The sequence below is a fragment of the Canis aureus genome, chromosome 13 (assembly GCF_053574225.1).
Source record: "Canis aureus isolate CA01 chromosome 13, VMU_Caureus_v.1.0, whole genome shotgun sequence".
Taxonomy (NCBI): Eukaryota; Metazoa; Chordata; class Mammalia; order Carnivora; family Canidae; genus Canis; species Canis aureus.
In genome coordinates, this window is record NC_135623.1 from 46,614,044 (window position 1) to 46,636,570 (window position 22,527).

At 40.1% G+C, this 22,527-nt stretch overlaps 1 protein-coding gene and 1 pseudogene across 12 annotated transcripts in view; both read left to right on the plus strand.

The window, feature by feature from the left end:
- Window positions 1–22,527, plus strand: part of ANO4 (anoctamin 4) — a 405,675-nt gene that overhangs the window by 274,359 nt on the left and 108,789 nt on the right. The gene's annotated exons all lie outside the window — the stretch shown is intronic.
- Window positions 7,835–10,446, plus strand: LOC144282418 (52 kDa repressor of the inhibitor of the protein kinase pseudogene; annotated as a pseudogene).

Consider the following 22,527-nt stretch of genomic DNA (forward strand, 5'->3'; position numbering starts at 1 on the left):
ATTAGAAGGGATTTCCAGTTTTTACTCGAGTTTCTCAAAGGACACAAAAAAGCCAAGTACATGGTCTCAGCAACCATTTTTTATCCTCTCTTCTTCCTTCACACCCTCCCTTACTACCTCTGACAAAAATATCCCTCCTCCACTGAAGCCTCCACAGCTTTTTGCTCCTCTCCTCCCCACAAACCTCACCCTTCTCTCCCATCACTTTATTGTGGACTGACATAGTTTCTCCACGAGGGAGAAAAAAAATCCATCATCTTCAGGACAGAGTCAATTAAGCCATAATTTCAGGATCATCTGATTGTTCCAGTCAGATTATGCTAGATTCTGCTGCACTAACATCCCTCAAATCCCAATGTCTTACTCAAAGTGGCTTACGTATTTCTTGCTCACATAATATATTAGCTTTGGGCCAGTTGAGGCTCTGCTTTACATGTCTTCTTTCTTATGGGGTATTGGCTAAAGATAAAACCTTTACCTAAGACATGCATTCTGGGGGCAGAGGGAGAAAGCAATGGCAAAGCCACACACTGGCTCTTAAAATTTCTGCCTAGATGTGCCGTAATCACTCCTGCTCATAATCCATTGGCCAAAATAAGTCTCAGGGCCAATTTTGAAGATGGGAGGGGAAATCGTACTCCTCTGTGAGTCCATGATAATGGGTAGGGATATACAATCTTCACAGAGAAAAGCAGCAAATTGGGAATAATAAAGCAATCTACCCAGGAATACCTTCTGTCAAAATTATTTTGTCTTGTCACATTTATATAACACATTAGTCTGTGAGCTTTTCTGGGGTTCAGATGATGTCCTGGACTGTATTGCTTTGTTTTAAACACCCTCCATTCTTTTAGGAAGGAATGTTTCCTTACAAGTTAGCAAAGACAGGCAGAAGAAAGAAAAAGTATGTAGGGTAGAAATAAGATTTGAAATAGAAATATTCCAAAATTCAAATTCAGAAACCATCTTGATACCATGATAATATTCCTGTCAGATTAACAAGCAGACTAGCTAGATGGTTGTTTATATTGTATGTGATTTCAAAGAGAGAGAAGGCCTTTTCCCCATGTTTCTCTTTCTAGCTCCCTGGACCTCTCAGGCTCCACTCAGGAAAACTGAAACCCTGCAGTTGTTTCAACAGAGAGGTTAATGTTGGGCATCCGTTAAATAAGTATCAGAGAACTAAAATCTCACATGGGACACGGGAGTGTTGAGTCCACACAGATATTAACTGCAGGAGATGCAGGAAGGAGCTAGGGCCTCTAGGGCTAGGGAGTCTGGAGGAACAGGTTGGGTTTTATCAGAACCTTGAAGCTCAAAGATGGTTGTTCCCTGGAACTGACCCCCACACCACTGAGGAGAAAAGGCTGCTCTGCTGGTGTTAGTACCTTTGGGTTACAGGGCAATGCAATGAGTCTAGTTTGGGGTGTTTCTAAGATGGAAACTGGAACCACTTGCCACTTTGAGGTTGAAAAATCACTGCTGGAGCAACATTGACAGGACAGTAGGCAAATAAGAAAGACCAGATCCCTTCACCCACTGTTGTTCCCCTTCCAGTCTCCCTGTAGGGCCCCCAACTGGCAGGCCGTATCAGAGAGCCAGGCACAAAATAGAACTCTAGTTGGCGGAGTCCCTGCTCAGGCATTACAGAGAAGGGAGCTAAGCGAGAGACAGCAATAACCTCTAATACCTGGAGTTCTACGGTGTAAACTTTAATCCTTTGACTAAAGTTATCTGCATTTAAAATGTCCCTGGGTAAAATGAAAGTTTTAAAAAACAAAGGAGAGGAAGGAAGAGCTAAGGGGGGGGGGGCGGGGTGGTACTTTGCCTATTGCAGGGATAGACAAAGGATCTCACTAAAATGGAAGGGGGGAAAATGTCAAAAAAGAAAAAAGATCAGGGAATTATGGAAAATAAATTTTTACCAACTCTCAAGTTATGTGGTTGCTTGGCAGGGTTTCTAGGTCTTTGCTGACCACAACAATATAGATGAACTGCAAGAAAGCAGATAGATCTGTCCCTTTGGTCAGCACTCAGTCCTATTCAGCTCCAATAAGGGAATACAAAATTAAGGCCTCTGACCAAAACCAGACTAAGACAAGAGATGAATCACTGACTGATCAATTCATGCAATGACAATTGCCTTAGTAAATCTGGCAAAACCTTACTATTGACTCAATTACAGTAGCATCCTAATTAGTAGAGAGCTGAGGCCTAGGTTGTTCTAAATTGGATTTATCTGGTCTGAGGATTAATCAGGAAATTACTAGGTTTCCAAACTTGTTGTTATAGATTTAAAAAAAAAAAAAAAAGATTTCCTCTTCATTCTGGTTCACTTTTGAATGGGAAATAACAGTGATCTCTGATAGATTTAAATACTGCAGCGCTTTCATGTTTGCATCCTGAGTATCCATTTTAGTTCAGTCAACATCAAGCACAGTTCTGACAGGCACTGTGTAGGGCTGGACAAGGATGAATGACTCACATTGTCTGTCCTTAAGGCTTCCTGCTTGAGCTCACACAGGCTCTGGCGTCTGTGAGACCTGGGCCCCAAATCCTAGCCCTGTAACACTCACAAGCTGTTTGATTCTGAACTTCAATTCTTTTATTTGTAAATTGGGATTCATAATACCTATGTAATGTGAAATTAGCACAGTGTATATATGTTTATGGTAAATGTTAAGTAAATTTGTTCATTAATAAACACATGTACACAATATATGAATAGATAATATTGCTATATGGGTTTTCCACATATGTTGATTTTCTTTGTCCATTGCTAAACATGAATATAAAGCAATTCCAAGATACCACTTTTTTCTCTCGTCCTCTTTCCTACAGCTTTCCTTCTCCTTTTCTTGCCCACAATCTTTTGGTTGTATAAAAAGTAATTACATCTAAGCTTGAGGCAGCTTCTTCCTCCAGAACTGGGAGAAAATTAATTTCTATTGTTTCTATTGTTAATCTCTATGACTTTGTTAGACAGCTATAGCAAACTAGTGCACATATTTATTGTGTTCACTATTTATGATTGTTTGATCATAAATACTTTTCCCTTAGAATTTTGAACGTGTTGTTCCTTTGATTCCAAAACTCAATATTGCTACTTGGAACTTCAAAAGTGTTCCAATTCTTGATTCTCTCTATTGTAACCTATTTTCTCCTCTATGGGAGTTTGTATGGTATTCTCTCTGTCCCCAGTGTTCTCAAATAACATGTGTAACATGTCTTGTGGTGGCTCTGTATTCATGTTTTTATTGAATCATCAGTGGACTCTTTCAACTTAACTACTCTTTTTCAGTTGAGGGAAATTTTCTTTTTTTTTTAAATAATAAATTTATTTTTTATTGGTGTTCAATTTGCCAACATACAGAATAACACCCAGTGCTCATCCCATCAAGTGCCCCCCTCAGTGCCTGTCACCCATTCACCCCCTCCCTCTGCCCTCCTCCCCTTCCACCACTCCTAGTTTGTTTCCCAGAGTTAGGAGTCTTTATGTTCTGTCTCCCTTTCTGATATTTCCCACACATTTCTTCTCCCTTCCCTTATATTCCCTTTCACTATTATTTATATTCCCCAAATGAATGAGAAGATATATCGTTTGTCCTTCTCCGATTGATTTATTTCACTCAGCATAATATCCTCCAGTTACATCCACGTCGAAGCAAATGGTGGGTATTTGTCATTTCTAATGGTGAGTAATATTCCATTGTATACATAAACCACATCTTCTTTATCCACTCATCTTTCGATGGACACCGAGGCTCCTTCCACAGTTTGGCTATTGTGGACATTGCTGCTATAAACATCGGGGTGCAGGTGTCCCGGCGTTTCATTGCATCTGTATCTTTGGGGTAAATCCCCAGTGCAATTGCTGGGTCGTAGGGCAGGTATATTTTTAACTCTTTGAGGAACCTCCACACAGTTTTCCAGAGTGGCTGCACCAGTTCACATTCCCACCAACAGTGTAAGAGGGTTCCCTTTTCTCCGCATCCTCTCCAACATTTGTGGTTTCCTGCCTTGTTAATTTTCCCCATTCTCACTGGTGTGAGGTGGTATCTCATTGTGGTTTTGATTTGTATTTCCCTGATGGCAAGTGATGCGGAGCATTTTCTCATGTGCGTGTTGGCCATGTCTATGTCTTCCTCTGTGAGATTTCTCTTCATATCTTTTGCCCATTTCATGATTGGATTGTTTGTTTCTTTGGTGTTGAGTTTAAGAAGTTCTTTATAGATCTTGGAAACTAGTCCTTTATCTGATACGCCATTTGCAAATATCTCGTTTAATGCAATCCCTATCAAAATACCATGGACTTTCTTCAGAGAGTTTGAACAAATTATTTTAAGATTTGTGTGGAATTAGAAAAGACCCCGAATAGGCAGGGGAATTTTAAAAAAGAAAACCATAGGGGGAGGGGCAAGATGGCGGAAGAGTAGGGTCCCCAAATCACCTGTCTCCACCAAATTACCTAGAAAACCTTCAAATTATCCTGAAAATCTATGAATTCGGCCTGAGAATTAAAGAGAGAACACCTGGAATGCTACAGTGAGAAGAGTTCGCGCTTCTATCAAGGTAGGAAGACGGGAAAAAAGAAGTAAAGAAACAAAAGTCCTCCAAGGGGGAGGGGCCCCGGGAGGAGCCGGGCTGAGGCCGGGGCGAGAGTCCCCAGGACAGGAGAGCCCCGTCCCGGAGGAGCAGGAGCTGCACCGACCTTCCCGGGCGGAAAGGGGCTCGCAGGGAGTTGGAGCAGGACCCAGGAGGGCGGGGATGCCCTCGGGCTCCCTGGGACAGTAACAGGGACCTGCGCCCCGGAGAGTGCGCCGAGCTCCCTAAGGGCTGCAGCGCGCACGGCGGGACCCGGAGCAGCTCGGAGGGGCTCGGGCGGCGGCTCCGCGGAGGGGGCTGCGGGGCGGGAGCGAATCCAACAGCGCAGGCTCCGGAGCACAGGGCGCCAGGACACAGCCCAGGATCCGGCCTCCCCCTGGACAGGCAGAGGCCGGGAGGGCCCAGGACAGCGAGGACGGTCCTGCCCCAGCTGAGCAGATCAGCGGCCCCGCCCCGGAGCCTCCAGGCCCTGCAGACGGAGAGCTCTGGAGCTACTGCGGGAGCTGAATGCAGGGCTCCAGAGCTGGCCCCGCCACTGGGGCTGTTCCTCCTGGGGCCTCACAGGGTAAACAACCCCCACTGAGCACTGCACCAGGCAGGGGGCAGAGCAGCTCCCCCAAATGCTAACACCTGAAAATCAGCACAACAGGCCGCTCCCCCAGAAGACCAGCTAGACGGACAAATTCCAGGGGAAGCCAAGGGACTTCAAGTACACAGAATCAGAAGATACTCACCCGTGGTTCCTTTTTGTTGTTGTTTTGTTTTGTTTTGTTTTGCTTTTTGATTTGTTTCCTTCCCCCACCCCTTTTTTTCCCTTTCTTTCTTTTTCTTTCTCTTTTTCTTTTTTTTTTCTTTTTTTCTTCCTTTTTTTTTCTCTTTCTCTTTTCTTTCCTTCTTTCTCTCCTCTCTTTTTCTCCTTTTCCGAATACAACTTGCTTTTGGCCACTCTGCACTGAGCAAAATGACTACAAGGAAAACCTCACCTCAAAAGAAACAATCAGAAACAATCCTCTCTCCCACAGAGTTACAAAATCTGGATTACAATTCAATGTCAGAAAGCCAATTCAAAAGCACTATTATACAGCTACTGGGGGCTCTAGAAAAAAGCATAAAGAACTCAAGAGACTTCATGACTGCAGAATTTAGAGCTATCAGGCAGAAATTAAAAATCAATTGAATGAGATGCAATCCAAACTAGAAGTCCTAACGACGAGGGTTAACGAGGTGGAAGAACGAGTGAGTGACATAGAAGACAAGTTGATAGCAAAGAGGGAAACTGAGGAAAAGAGACAAACAATTAAAAGACCATGAAGATAGATTAAGGGAAATAAACCACAGCCTGAGGAAGAAAAACCTACGTTTAATTGGTGTTCCCGAGGGCACCAAAAGGGACAGAGGGCCAGAATATGTATTTGGACAAATCATAGCTGAAAACTTTCCTAATCTGGGAAGGGAAACAGGCATTCAGATCCAGGAAATAGAGAGATTCCCCCCTAAAATCAATAAAAACCGTTCAACACCTCAACATTTAATAGTTAAGCTTGCAAATTCCAAAGATAAAGAGAAGATCCTTAAAGCAGCAAGAGACAAGAAATCCCTGACTTTTATGGGGAGGAGTATTAGGGTAACAGCAGACCTCTCCACAGACACCTGGCAGGCCAGAAAGGACAGACAGGATATATTCAGGGTCCTAAATGAGAAGAACATGCAACCAAGAATACTTTATCCAGCAAGGCTCTCATTCAAAATGGAAGGAGAGATAAAGAGCTTCCAAGACAGGCAGCAACTGAAAGAATATGTGACCTCCAAACCAGCTCTGCAAGAAATTTTAAGGGGGACTCTTAAAATTCCCCTTTAAGAAGAAGTTCAGTGGAACAGTCCACAAAAACAAGGACAGAATAGATATCATGATGACACTAAACTCATATCTCTCAATAGTAACTCTGAACGTGAACGGTGTTAATGACCCCATCAAAAGGCGCAGGGTTTCAGACTGGATAAAAAAGCAAGACCCATCTATTTGCTGTCTACAAGAGACTCATTTTAGACAGAAGGACACCTACAACCTGAAAATAAAAGGTTGGAGAACCATTTACCATTCAAATGGTCCTCAAAAGAAAGCAGGGTTAGCCATCCTTATATCAGATAAACTAAAATTTACCCCGAAGACTGTAGTGAGAGATGAAGAGGGACACTATATCATACTTAAAGGATCTATCCAACAAGAGGACTTAACAATCCTCAATATATATGCCCCGAATGTGGGAGCTGCCAAATATATAAATCAATTATTAACCAAAGTGAAGAAATACTTAGATAATAATATGCTTATACTTGGTGACTTCAATCGAGTAGGTTAGAAGACCTACTCGATAGGTCTTCTAAGCACAACATCTCCAAAGAAACGAGAGCTTTAAATGATACACTGGACCAGATGGATTTCACAGATATCTACAGAACTTTACAAACAAACTCAACTGAATACACATTCTTCTCAAGTGCACATGGAACTTTCTCCAGAATAGACCACATACTGGGTCACAAATCGGGTCTGAACCGATACCAAAAGATTGGGATCGTCCCCTGCATATTCTCAGACCATAATGCCTTGAAATTAGAACTAAATCACAACAAGAAGTATGGAAGGACCTCAAACACGTGGAGGTTAAGGACCATCCTGCTAAAAGATGAAAGGGTCAACCAGGAAATTAAGGAAGAATTAAAAAGATTCATGGAAACTAATGAGAATGTAGTTATATCCGTTCAAAATCTTTGGGATGCAGCAAAAGCAGTCCTAAGGGGGAAATACATCACAATACAAGCATCCATTCAAAAACTGGAAAGAACTCAAATACAAAAGCTAACCTTACATATAAAGGAGCTAGAGAAAGAACAGCAAATAGATCCTACTCCCAGGAGAAGAAGAGAGTTAATAAAGATTCGAGCCGAACTCAACGAAATCGAGACCAGAAGAACTTTGGAACAGATCAACAGAACCAGGAGTTGGTTCTTTGAAAGAATTAATAAGATAGATAAACCATTAGCCAGCCTTATTAAAAAGAAGAGAGAGAAGACTCAAATTAATAAAATCATGAATGAGAAAGGAGAGATCACTACCAACACCAAGGAAATACAAACGATTTTAAAAACATATTATGGGGCGCTCGGCCTGGCCGAGCCGGCCGGCCTGGCTCCCCTCCCCGGCCCTGATGGGCAGGCGGGCTGCCCTGAGGAGGCGGGAGGGGAGGGCTGGGCCGGCCGGTGGGTGGGCGACGATGCCGAACTTCTGCGCTGCCCCCAACTGCACGAGGAAGAGCACGCAGTCAGACCTGGCCTTCTTCAGGTTCCCGCGGGATCCGGCCAGATGCCAGAAATGGGTGGAGAATTGTAGGATAGCAGATTTAGAAGATAAAACACCTGATCAACTAAATAAACATTATCGATTATGTGCCAAACACTTTGAGACCTCTATGATCTGTAGAACTAGTCCTTATAGGACAGTTCTTCGTGATAATGCAATACCAACAATATTTGATCTTACCAGTCATTTGAACAATCCACATAGTAGACACAGAAAACGAATAAAAGAATTGAGTGAAGATGAAATCCGGACACTGAAACAGAAAAAAATTGATGAAACTTCTGAACAGGAACCCAAACATAAAGAAATAAACAACAGCAATGCTCAGAACCCCAGTGCAGAAGAAGGGGGTGAAGAACAGGATGAAGACATTTTACCTTTGACTCTCGAAGAGAAAGAAAACAAAGAATACCTAAAATCTTTATTTGAAATTTTGATTCTTATGGGAAAACAAAACATACCTCTGGATGGGCATGAAACTGATGAAATCCCAGAGGGTCTCTTTACTCCTGATAACTTTCAAGCACTGCTGGAGTGCCGGATAAATTCTGGTGAAGAGGTTCTAAGAAAGCGTTTTGAGACAACAGCAGTTAACACATTGTTCTGCTCAAAAACACAACAGAAACAGATGCTAGAAATCTGTGAGAGCTGCATCCGGGAGGAAACCCTCAGGGAAGTGAGAGACTCTCACTTCTTTTCCATCATCACTGATGATGTAGTGGACATAGCAGGGGAAAAACACTTGCCTGTGTTGGTGAGGTTTGTTGATGAATCTCATAACCTGAGAGAGGAATTTTTGGGCTTCTTGCCTTACGAAGCCAATGCGGAAATTTTGGCTGTGAAATTTCACACTACAATAATTGAGAAGTGGGGGTTAAATATGAAATATTGTCGTGGTCAGGCTTACATTGTATCTAGTGGATTTTCTTCCAAAATGAAAATTGTTGCTTCTAGACTTTTAGAGAAATATCCCCAAGCTGTCTACACACTTTGTTCTTCCTGTGCCTTAAACATGTGGTTGGCAAAATCAGTGCCTGTTGTGGGAGTATCTGTTGCATCAGGAACAATCGAGGAAGTTTGTTAGTTCTTCCATCGATCTCCACAACTGCTTTTGGAGCTTGACAATGTAATTTCTGTCCTCTTTCAGAATAATGAGGAAAAGGGTAAAGAACTGAAGGAAATCTGCCATTCTCAGTGGACAGGCAGGCATGATGCTTTTGAAATTTTAGTGGATCTCCTACAAGCACTTGTTCTATGTTTAGATGGTATAAATAGTGATACAAATATTAGATGGAATAACTATATAGCTGGTCGAGCTTTTGTACTCTGTAGTGCAGTAACAGATTTTGATTTCATTGTTACCATTGTTGTTCTTAAGAATGTTCTATCTTTTACAAGAGCCTTTGGGAAAAATCTCCAGGGGCAAACCTCTGATGTCTTCTTTGCAGCCGGTAGCTTGACTGCAGTGCTGCATTCTCTAAATGAAGTGATGGAAAATATTGAAGTTTATCGTGAATTTTGGTTCGAAGAAGCCACAAATTTGGCAACTAAACTAGATATTCAGATGAAACTCCCTGGCAAATTCTGCAGAGCGCAGCAAGGTAACCTGGAATCTCAGCTCACCTCTGAAAGTTACTATAAAGAAACTCTAAGTGTTCCAACAGTGGAACACATTATTCAGGAACTGAAAGATATATTCTCAGAACAGCACTTCAAAGCTCTTAAATGCTTATCTCTTGTACCCTCTGTCATGGAACAGCTCAAATTTAATACATCGGAGGAGCACCATGCTGACATGTACAGAAGTGACCTGCCCAATCCTGACACACTCTCAGCTGAGCTGCATTGCTGGAGAATCAAGTGGAAACACAGAGGGAAAGATATAGAGCTTCCATCCACCATTTATGAAGCCCTACATCTACCAGACATCAAGTTTTATCCTAATTTTTATGCATTGCTCAAAGTCCTATGTATTCTTCCTGTGATGAAGGTTGAGAATGAACGCTATGAAAATGGGCGAAAGTGTCTCAAAGCATACCTGAGGAACACTTTGACAGACCAAAGGTCAAGTAACTTGGCTTTGCTTAACATAAATTTTGATATAAAACGTGATCTGGATTTAATGGTAGACACATATATCAAACTCTATACAACTAATTCAGAGCTTCCTACAGATAACTCAGAAACCATTGAAAATACCTAAGAGACTTTAAAAGTAGGCTTTCTCTTATGTTTGATATTTGGAAAACTCTGTAAGAAATTTGAAACATCTTACAGAAAGAAAATCTATCAGGTGTATGTAGGCCACTTAATCACTGAATATCTTGACTTATTGACCTCTAATTAAGTACATTAGCCATTGATAATCTGCCTATTTAAAATGGCCCCTGATTGAACTCCTGTGCTTTGGAGACATAACTGTTCTTCCAGAAGATAGCATTGAAAGTGCCACATTACACTTCTATGGGATCTCTGCTAATAGCACTTGGGAATTGTTTTAGTTAAGTCATTTTAGACATAACATTTGTTATCACTGGATCCAATTGTCGGGTATTTGAACTATCAGTTCTTAGGAAAAAATAAATTTTGAAGAGGTGTCGGAAGAAGGAGTACATTTTGTAAAATGTTACAATGAAGCTCACGAGTGACCTTTGAATAGTAGGGGTTTTAGTATGTTACAAATCTATAATGGAGTTAAGGGAGTTACCAGACAGAGAGAAAAGTGAGCTTGCCAAGCAAAGATTTCTGTGTAGATTTTGTCTTTTCAAATGAACTTGAAGGAACAAGTTATAGGTAAAGTTTGAATGAGAGAACCTGCCATTGTTCCACATTGGGTTGTTACTGTTTACATTCCTTTGTTGAGCCTACATCCTCATGAGCTGTTTAGCAAGTATATGTTGAACATCTATGTCTTCATAAGCTTTTTAGCAGGTGTATGTTGAACACCTCTGTTCATGGTCAAGACAGGATCAGAGGCCATGGATACTGACAACTGATTTGTCTGTTTTCCTCTGTCTTTTTCCATGACTATATCTACTGCCTCGTCTTGATTTATAAGCAAAACCTGGAAAACCTACAAAAATAAATCTTTCGTGGTTATCTAGGAATAATACAGAAAATATTGCTGTTATTTTTGGTGAAGAAAATCAATTTTGTATAGTTTATTTCAACCTAAATAAAATGTGAATTTTGTTTAAAAAATAAAAAATAAAAACATATTGTGAACAGCTATACGCCAATAAATTAGGCAATCTAGAAGAAATGGACGCATGCCTGGAAAGCCACAAACTACCAAAACTGGAACAGGAAGAAATACAAAACCTTAACAGGCCAATAACCAGGGAGGAAATTGAAGCAGTCATCAAAAACCTCCCAAGACACAAGAGTCCAGGGCCAGATGGCTTCCCAGGGGAATTCTATCAAACGTTTAAAGAAGAAACGATACCTATTCTCCTAAATCTGTTTGGAAAGATAGAAAGAGATGGAGTACTTCCAAATTCGTTCTATGAGGCCAGCATCACCTTAATTCCAAAACCAGACAAAGACCCCACCAAAAAGGAGAATTACAGACCGATATCCCTGATGAACATGGATGCAAAAATTCTCAACAAGATACTGGCCAAAAGGATCCAACAGTACATTAAGAAAATTATTCACCATGACCAAGTAGGATTTATCCCCGGGACACAAGGCTGGTTCAACACCCGTAAAACAATCAATGTGATTCATCATATCAGCAAGAGAAAAACCAAGAACCATATGATCCTCTCATTAGATGCAGAGAAAGCATTTGACAAAATACAGCATCCATTTCTGATCAAAACTCTTCAGAGTGTAGGGATAGAGGGAACATTCCTCAACATCTTAAAAGCCATCTATGAAAAGCCCACAGCAAATATCATTCTCAATGGGGGGGGCACTGGGAGCCTTTCCCCTAAGATCAGGAACAAGACAGGGATGTCCACTCTCACCACTGCTGTTCAACATAGTACTGGAAGTCCTAGCCTCAGCAATCAGACAACAAAAAGACATTAAAGGCATTCAAATTGGCAAAGAAGAAGTCAAACTCTCCCTCTTCGCCGATGACATGATATTCTACATAGAAAACCCAAAAGTCTCCACCCCAAGATTGCTAGAACTCATACAGCAATTCGGTAGTGTGGCAGGATACAAAATCAATGCCCAGAAATCAGTGGCATTTCTATACACTAACAATGAGACTGAAGAAAGAGAAATTAAGGAGTCAATCCCATTTACAATTGCACCCAAAAGCAGAAGATACCTAGGAATAAACCTAACCAAAGAGGTAAAGGATCTATACCCTAAAAACTATAGAACACTTCTGAAAGAAATTGAGGAAGACACAAAGAAATGGAAAAATATTCCATGCTCATGGATTGGCAGAATTAATATTGTGAAAATGTCAATGTTATCCAGGGCAATATACACGTTTAATGCAATCCCTATCAAAATACCATGGACTTTCTTCAGAGAGTTAGAACAAATTATTTTAAGATTTGTGTGGAATCAGAAAAGACCCCAAATAGCCAGGGGAATTTTAAAAAAGAAAACCATAGCTGGGGGCATCAGAATGCCAGATTTCAGGTTGTACTACAAAGCTGTGGTCATCAAGACAGTGTGGTACTGGCACAAAAACAGACACATTGATCAATGGAACAGAATAGAGAATCCAGAAGTGGACCCTCAACTTTATGGTCAACTAATATTTGATAAAGGAGGAAAGATTATCCACTGGAAGAAAGACAGTCTCTTCAATAAATGGTGCTGGGAAAATTGGACATCCACATGCAGAAGAATGAAACTAGACCACTCCCTTGCACCATACACAAAGATAAACTCAAAATGGATGAAAGATCTAAATGTGAGACAAGATTCCATCAAGATCCTAGAGGAGAACACAGGCAACACCCTTTTTGAACTCGGCCACAGTAACTTCTTGCAAGATCCATCCACGAAGGCAAAAGAAACAAAAGCAAAAATGAACTATTGGGACTTCATCAAGATAAGAAGCTTTTGCACAGCAAAGGATACAGTCAACAAAACTAAAAGACAACCTACAGAATGGGAAAAGATATTTGCAAATGACCTATCAGATAAAGGGCTAGTATCCAAGATCTATAAAGAACTTATTAAACTCAACACCAAAGAAACAAACAATCCAATCATGAAATGGGCAAAAGACATGAACAGAAATCTCACAGAGGAAGACATAGACATGGCCAACACGCACATGAGAAAATGCTCTGCATCACTTGCCATCAGGGAAATACAAATCAAAACCACAATGAGATACCACCTCACACCAGTAAGAATGGGGAAAATTAACAAGGCAGGAAACCACAAATGTTGGAGAGGATGCGGAGAAAAGGGAACCCTCTTACACTGTTGGTGGGAATGTGAACTGATGCAGCCACTCTGGAAAACTGTGTGGAGGTTCCTCAAAGAGTTAAAAATAGACCTGCCCTATGACCCAGCAATTGCACTGTTGGGGATTTACTCCAAAGATACAGATGCAATGAAACGCCGGGACACCTGCACCCCGATGTTTCTAGCAGCAATGTCCACAATAGCCAAACTGTGGAAGGAGTCTCGGTGTCCATCGAAAGATGAATGGATAAAGAAGATGTGTTTTATGTATACAATGGAATATTACTCAGCTATTAGAAATGACAAATACCCACTATTTGCTTCAACGTGGATGGAACTGGAGGGTATTATGCTGAGGGAAGTAAGTCAGTCGGAGAAGGACAAACATTATATGTTCTCATTCATGTGGGGAATATAAATAACAGTGAAAGGGAATATAAGGGAAGGGAGAAGAAATGTGTGGGAAATATCAGAAAGGGAGACAGAACGTAAAGACTGCTAACTCTGGGAAACGAACTAGGGGTGGTAGAAGGGGAGGAGGGTGGGGTCGTGGGAGTGAATGGGTGACGGGCACTGGGGGTTATTCTGTATGTTGGTAAATTGAACACCAATAAAAAATAAATTTAAAATAAAGAAAGAAAACCATAGCTGGGGGCATCACAATGCCAGATTTCAGGTTGTACTACAAAGCTGTGGTCATCAAGACAGTGTGGTACTGGCACAAAAACAGACACATCGATCAATGGAACAGAATAGAGAATCCAGAAGTGGACCCTCAACTTTATGGTCAACTAATATTTGATAAAGGAGGAAAGATTATCCACTGGAAGAAAGACAGTCTCTTCAATAAATGATGCTGGGAAAATTAGACATCCACATGCAGAAGAATGAAACTAGACCACTCCCTTGCACCATACACAAAGATAAACTCAAAATGGATGAAAGATCTAAATGTGAGACAAGATTCCATCAAAATCCTAGAGGAGAACACAGGCAACACCCTTTTTGAACTCGGCCACAGTAACTTCTTGCAAGATCCATCCACGAAGGCAAAAGAAACAAAAGCAAAAATGAACTATTGGGACTTCATCAAGATAAGAAGCTTTTGCACAGCAAAGGATACAGTCAACAAAACTAAAAGACAACCTACAGAATGGGAGAAGATATTTGCAAATGAGGGAAATTTTCTTGAATAATTTTTGAATTTTGCATATCATTTATCCCTTTTTCTTTCTTTATATGTAGAATTCCTTTTTTAAAAAGATTTTATTTATTTGTTCATGAGAGACACACAGAGAGAGGCAGAGACACAGGCAGAGAGAGAAGCAGGCTCTCTACGGGGAGCCCAACGTGGGACTCCATCCCAGGACCCCGGGGTCACGACCTGAGCCTAAGGCAGCCGCTCAACCACTGAGCCACCCAGGCATCCCTCTTTATAGGATTCCTAACTGATCCTCTCATGTCTGTCTTTTCTCTCCTTTTATTTAATCTGTAAATTTTTGCTCTAGGAGATTTTTCTGAACTTATTTTCTAGAAGATTTCAACTTATTTTCAAATGCTTCTATTATGTTTTTAAATTTTGCTGTCACTTTGTTTTAATTTACAAAGACTATTTTGAATTTCATGTTATTCTGGCTTTTTAAAATCCTATTTTGACCTGTTTTTACAATAACAGTATCTTAACTTTCTGAGAATAATGATATTTTTTAATGTTTCACCACTTCACAGAGCCTAATATCCTTAACATGTTTCTTTCTGTTTTGCTTTTGCTCTCTCTATTATTCTCTATCTTTGTTAGTGAATTCTTCAGATACTCAGTAATCTTTGGCTCTCTGTCCATGTTAAATAATAGGAAATGTAAAACTTGAGCACAATTTCAGAGTAGTGGGTGGGACGCATCAACTGGTAATTTTGTTGTAGGGAAATGGCTGGTGGGTTTCATTTTGGAGTCCCCATTCCCTTTCTCTTCTGATCTTTCCTCTTTAGCTGGTCAGATTCCTCAGAGAAGTCTCTGCCAGTGTCCTGCTTGGAAAGTCAAAACCTGGCTGCCAGTGTTCTGAAGCCTAAGCAGATGAAGACCGTTGGGAATCTTGGCTTCTAGGATGCAAACATTCACATAGTGAAAACCAGTTTTCATTACCAGTTTCCCTACCCCTAACCATGTCTGATGTCTTACAGTTCAGGGGCTGTATTATTACCCCATACAAAAACAAAAACAAAAAATTCTCACAAAAAAAAAAAAAACCAACTTTCTGGGCTTCTGTTAAATTTCAGGGAAAATCTCAGGATCTAACATCTTCCTAAAGAGCTTTCAATCTCAGTATTTATTTTGACATCCCTTTCACCCTGCTTCCAGAGGCCACTGGTGCCCCAGTTCTAAAATTTTATGAGATTTTGTAGTATAAATATGACTGCTCTTGGTATTTTCCAGACCTGGTTTGGGAATCTGCTAAGTCTGTTACTACCTGTGAGTCTGCTTCTCACATTCCAACATTTTATTTCTGTTGCTTTCTGCTTTGTTCCTTGAGGGTTTATGCCTATATGTAAACATACACATATTACTATTATTTTCATGGGTTTTTGAGAGAAAGCCAAATTAAATGCAAGTATTTAATTTCCCATCTTTACCTGGAAGTCTCAAGAGCAAGTATTTCTTAATTTATATTTAATGTTCAAATAGAAAAGATAATGTCATGAAGTACAATTAGAAATGACCAATGGAATAAGAAAAATGTCTCCTCACATTGCTTTAAATTTCAGCAGCTTATCACCTTAATCCTAGGGAGAGGCTTTAAAATCTTTACCAAAGGGTCAGAACTCTGAATATTATGTATATTATGTATTTGGCCTGATAGTTATCTCATCGTTTTACTCATAACAATTATACTTAAGAAGTTAGTTATTGCACCACAGTGCCTAAGGCCCAAAAAAACTCTCAAAATAGGTTTGTCACATAAAAAATTAATTGGTTGCTTTGTTCCTACTTAGATTTTTCATTAATTTGAGGACATAATTTAAGTGACGGTTAACTGTATCACCTTTGCTTCTCCTTGTTAAAAAATAAATCTCTATTTAAAAGTTTAATTGAGAAAGCTTTCTGAAATATTTTTCAAAGCATTTGCTTTCACTTTTCCTTTTGTATTATGAAAGAATACAACTTTAGCCATCAGAAAAGACTGGCATATTGGTCACCTATACTCCATAACAATCTATCAGAAAATTTAGTAACTTAAAACACATTTTATTTGCTCATGATTCTTTTATGTCAGCAGTTGTGCTGGGTTAACCCAGCAGTTGTGCTGGCCAGTTTTTCCACTGGTTCATGTAGAGTCAATATGTTGTTGCAATCATTCTAGAGGGAAAGATAGGCAGACAATGAAAATGTAGATGCATCTTCTCCCACCCCTCAAAAATTCAGAGAGTAAAACATAAGAAAAAAAAGCAAGGTAATGGAAGAGAGAAAGACAGACAGACTTGTGAGACAGGAGAGTAACTATCCTAGCTAAGGTATTAAAGAGATGACATTTAAATTGAGACCTAAATGTTGGAAAGAAACAAGTTATGCAAAAATCTGGGAGTTGCATGAACAGAAGCCCTGGACAGTGGCAAGCTGGGTTTTTTCCAAGGGCAGAAGAAAAGGCAGTGTTGCTGGTTTATAATGAGCAAGATGAAGAGAAGAGATAAGCACCATTGGTGTAGGCAGGCCTAGACCATGTAGCAGGAGCATATAGACCATGGAAAGGAGTTTAGGCTTGATTCCAAATCTATAGGAGGTTGATAAAGAGTTTTAAATAGAAGAGGAGGTGATATTTTGTTTTAAAAGATCCTTGTTAGGTAGAGAATGAACTGATGGTAGAAAGTGAAATTGGAATAGTTAGGAAATTATTATAGTGCTCTTGGAAACAACCTCAAAGCAAAGAGGGTGATAAAGGATCAGATTCAGGATAACATTTGGGAAAAGGAACTCAAAGAATTTGATTGGATATTGGACATGAGAGAAAGAGAGGATAAAGGATGCATCTCAAGTTTGTGACTTGAGAAATTGAATGTGCCACAGTGCCATTTTTTTAAGTTGGGAAAGGTGAGGGAGAAGGCAGATTTTTACCTTACAAGGGTATATAGATCAAGAGTTCTGTTTGGGACATGTTGGGTTCGAGTTGTCTCTTAGACTCGTGTGGAGTCCAGTCACCTACCACATAGATTTGATGATCTATCTCACTACTTTATAGCTTCACTTTGTGATTAACCCCATTGTTGGGCAACTAAGACTGTATGACCCTCATTTTCCTGACAAGTAACTGTATCCCAGAGAAACTCATTGACTTCCCCAAAGCCATACAACTAAAATGAAGAGGAAGACTTGAACCCAAGACCTATACACAGTCCTATAGGGCATTGTCACCCCTTGCTCACTGTCCTGCTCCAGTTTTTGTAGCCAAAAGGGAAATGCAGGATAAGGATCCCATTACTGAGGCTTTGACCACATGTTCAAACTGGCTCCATATTTGAGGCAATTGCCTATCTACTAGCTGCATGTGGCTATTTATATTTTAATTTTAATCAGTTTAAATTAAGTAAAAGTAAAAACTTACTTTCTCATTTGTGCTATCCACAGTTTCAATGTTCAGTAGCGACATGTGACTAGTGGCTACCATATTGGACAGCATAGATAAAGAACATTTTCATTATCTCAGAAATTCCTATTCAACAGCACTAGACTCTAGATAATTCATATAAATTAATTGTGAAGAAAGTGTGGTCAAATAATAGCTGTTAATTAATAGCTGTTGCCTGAGAGGAAAATTTTTTTAAAAATCAGTTGATAACACATTTGATGATAAGCTGATTTTATACCCAGCTCTAATGAATACCTTTCCCCAATTCACACCCTTGAATGTTTGTGTTTCTCATTTTATCCAATAAGAATAGAGGCTCCTCTGAGGAGAGAAACTAGGTTCTTTCCACCTTTGCATTACCCTCACTCAAAATACATACATGCATGATACCCACATCCCTTTCTACCCCCTAACCACTTTTACACTCTCAGTGAACAGTTCTTTGCACAGAACAAGCAGAATTTTACAGGATGTTTGCAACCAGCATATCACAGTACTTTCCAACCCTCCTGTGGACAGTTGGCTGTAGGAGAACATAGAACAGAGTGCAAATAAACACAGCTTCAGGGAGTCTGTAGCTAAAACATAATTTCATGGCATATTCTCTTCCAGTTTTTGCCCTTCCTAGCAAGGGAGAGATTGGGAGATTCAAGTAAAACCTGAGGGTGGCTCACCTCCAGAGAAAGCAGGAGTAGAAATCCTCAAGGGGAGTCAATAGGAACTTTAGGCTCAGGTTTGCCTATTACTTGGTGACAGGTCAGCAGGGCATTCCTCATGGGGCAAGATGAAAGCATCCAGAAAGTCCTATTCACACACACATGCATACAGGCAGGCATGTGCTCTCAGCAGTTCCTTTTACAAATGAGTAGGAAAATTTGGAACCAACAGATGGGTTTTGAATACTTTCTCAGTTGTGTGACTTCAGGCATATTGCATAACTGTTCCAAAGGGTAGTATAAGGAGATATATGTGCAGAGTCTTGATCACATAATTATTCCCCTGCCAATTCAGTTTATTCTACTCCTTATCCTTCAAGGTGAAGTAGAGAACAAACCTAGAACAGAAATTGCATTTTCCCTTTAAAAATTTCTTTTAAAAAATATTTCATATTTTTATAGGTAGTATTTGCATATGATAAAAATTTCTTAAATGTGTCAATGAAGTTTCCTTCCTTTCCAGCCATCCAGTTTTCCCCAGAGGCAGCTAGTATTTCTGGATGTCTATGTGTCCTTATCATAGTATGTGCATGTACAAGCAAATAAATATGTCATTACATTTATATCTACTTCCTTATATGTGTATGTTTGGCTCTTTGATTGATACAAATGGCTGAGGGATTTTCTTGAACCTTGTTTTCTCCTGTAGTATCTTGAAGATTTTTTTTATATCTATACTGAACACCCTCTGTCTCTTTACAGATGCAGAGTATTTCATTGTTAAGTTGTATAATAATTTGTTTATCTTAACCCTCACTGATGAATTATTTAAGTCGTTTTTTAGAATCTTGCTATTATAACCCATGCCATAATGAGTGTTTTGATTATCTGTCACTTTGTACATGGGTAAGCATACTTATAGAATACATTTCTAAAAGATGTGTGTGTGCATGTGGGTATGTGAGTGATTTCATTTGAAGAAGGTCATTTTGGCTAAGTGGCTAAGGAAAGCTTGAGAGCAATGATTTCAAGAATCATCACTGTGCCTTCTCTTGGCCCTTCAATGTGAAAGAGTGACAGAGAAAATGAGATTGTTTCACACTCTGTAAGAAAATCCTTTGGTAACATGCAGAAAATGGTTCAGGTGATAGCTGGAAAGATGAAATGGGTAGAAATCTTTCCAGGAAGCAGTAGATGCCAAGATAAAAGGAAATGATATTTAGTCATTATATTATAACATTATAACATAGTCCCCAATGTTAGCAGGTATTCTCCAGGTCAGTCCATGTGAGCCAATTGTAAGGGCTTGTCATGGGCCACACCCTGTACTAGTGCTGGGAATTCAGACATGAGCATGGCTAGTCCCTGCCCTCAACAAGCTCATCCAGAGAAGTCAGGTGTGTTAGGCAGACAGTTTCTATACGAAGCAACAGCAACGAGATGACAGCTAACTCCAAGACCTTATTAAATGCCAGACAGTGGGGCTCTGCAAGACCTCTCATCTGAGTCTGCAAAAAGCTAGGTAATTACAGTGTTATCTCCATTTCACAGATAAGGAAACCAATATCCAGGGAACTTGAAAGACAGTTACAATACCACATAGTAAGTGACAAAATTAGGGTTTAGTCTGTGGACTGTCTCACTTCAAAGTCTTAAGTAGAAGTAGGGGCAGTGTTAGAACTTAAAGGTCATCTTCCTTATGCATTAAATGGTTTTCTCCTTCCCTCTCATATTGTAGCCCACCTCACTTTTCGGTCAAGGAACACCCTTAGAGGGAGATGTGCCCTGAAATGAGGCTCAAAGAATGAGTGGAAGCAAGGAAAGAATTCTAGGTAGAGCAACTCTTGGGCTGATCACAAGGCAAGTCAGCCTCCAGGAATCAGGAAGTTTCTAACACAGAGAGACAGATGAATGGGTAAGAGGGCAACCTCTGGAGCCAGACGGCCTGAGTTGAAATCCCGGCTCTCCCCCTTAGTTGAGTGACTTTGGGTGCATCACTCACTGTCTCTGATTCTTCACCTGTAAGATGAAGCTATAAAATACTGTGTCCTGGGTGATTGTAAGAATTGAATGAGTTAATATATCTAGGATGCTTAGAATAGTGCCTGGCACGTGCCCTATATATTTGTTCCCACTATAGAACCTCCAGGCTCCAGGTACAACCTAGATGTAAGGAAGAGGAAAACAAAATTTTGAAGCTCATCTGCAGTGCTTATTATAGAGAACTATTACATGAGCTCACAAAATGTAATGTGGTGCTATAAAAGGAGAAGAAAGCAGAAAACCATTTAATGGAGGAAGGACATGGGCTTTTAGGCCAGAATTGTCCTGTCAAGCATGGTCATGCTTATCAGTTTTCAGTTATCATCTGGTATTGTGAGTCAAAAAATGGGCTTTTTTATTTGTCTATTTCTTTATGGCATCTTTATTTGGTATTAAAATGGAATGTTCTGTCTTAAATACGGTGAAAACGCAGTGGAAGATAAAATAAAAGGAGCTGCATTAAATGTAACTTTCAGTTTTCCTCTCTTCCTCTTTGATGCATTAAAATGTTTTCAGAAAACCCTAAAGAAAATACCAGCTAAGCTCTGCAGCTTCCTCATTCACCCACATAGCATTTATTTCTTATCCACCAAGTCAAATTACTTTTTGAAAACAGTATTTTATAACAGATTCCTAGGGAAGTAAAAGTGAGAGGAAAATACTTCTCCGGGGAATCAGCTTATGTGATTTGCATTTTATTTTCATATTCTCTGGTCTTTATTCCTTTTGTATGTTATCCCAAACTCACATTCCCAGCTGTTCCCAAACTAGACCACATGCCTGGACTATCTTCTCTAGGCCAGTTTTCTCTCTTCTTCCTGATATTTGAACTACTCTTGGGAATCCATCTTCTTGAAAAAAACATTTAATAGCAGTTTCCCCAATGTGCATACCAATGGCCCTTACTTACTACTATCCAAAAACCTGTACCTGTATTTGAACCAGCCACTCACTAGACACTGGTTCTACAGAAATTAGTATGATTCAGCCTTTTGTCCTGAGTGAGTTCACAGCCCTGTGTGGGATACAGAGATGCAAAGGGAGGTTGATTCTGTCCATCTCTGCCATACAATCATGTTCATTTCCTTTATGGTTTGTCTTTCCCACTAGACTGTGAGCCTCTCAAGAACAGAGATTTTACCTGTTTTGTTTACTATTGTGTAATCAGTACTCTAGACAGAGCCCTCAGTAAACAATTGCTGAAGGAATGAGTGAATGAACAAATGAAAAAACAAATGATAATACTGAATAATTGATAAATTGATGTGCTTACAAGATAAGAAGTAGCACAGAGGAGGGACTGAACTCTTTGCAGAGAAGGAGTGGCATTGGAGGAGTGAAGAGACCTGCTGGAGGAGGTGACTTCTGAGCTGGGTTTTGAAGGCCGTTGCTGCCAACATACCATACCTTCTATGGTGTCCAACTCATAGGAGGTACCAAAAGTTTGCTGAGTTAATTTATGAAGCAATTATATTTACAGTTATGTCTAGTATTGTACCATTTAACACATTGCTAGGAAGGGGAGACATGGCCATTTCATGCTGGATTATATGGTCCTGGAAGCTCTGTCACCAGGAAAACCTCTCAGGAGGGTAGGAGTATCCAGTGGAAAACCAGGGTCTTGGTGTGTGTGTGTGTGTGTGTGTGTGTGTGTGTGTGTATGAGCCCTATGAGAAACTTCAGTGGCTGGGTCAGCCGCTGGCTGAGAAAGAAAGCGATTTTAAGTATATGCTTTGGAAGAGGTGTCCCATCTAGCAAGAAACATGGGGAAGGAACAGAGGTCCTGAGTCAGACCAGAGCTCATTACCTAACTCCTATATTCACCATCCAAACCAGTTTCAGATCTTAAATTTTCTGA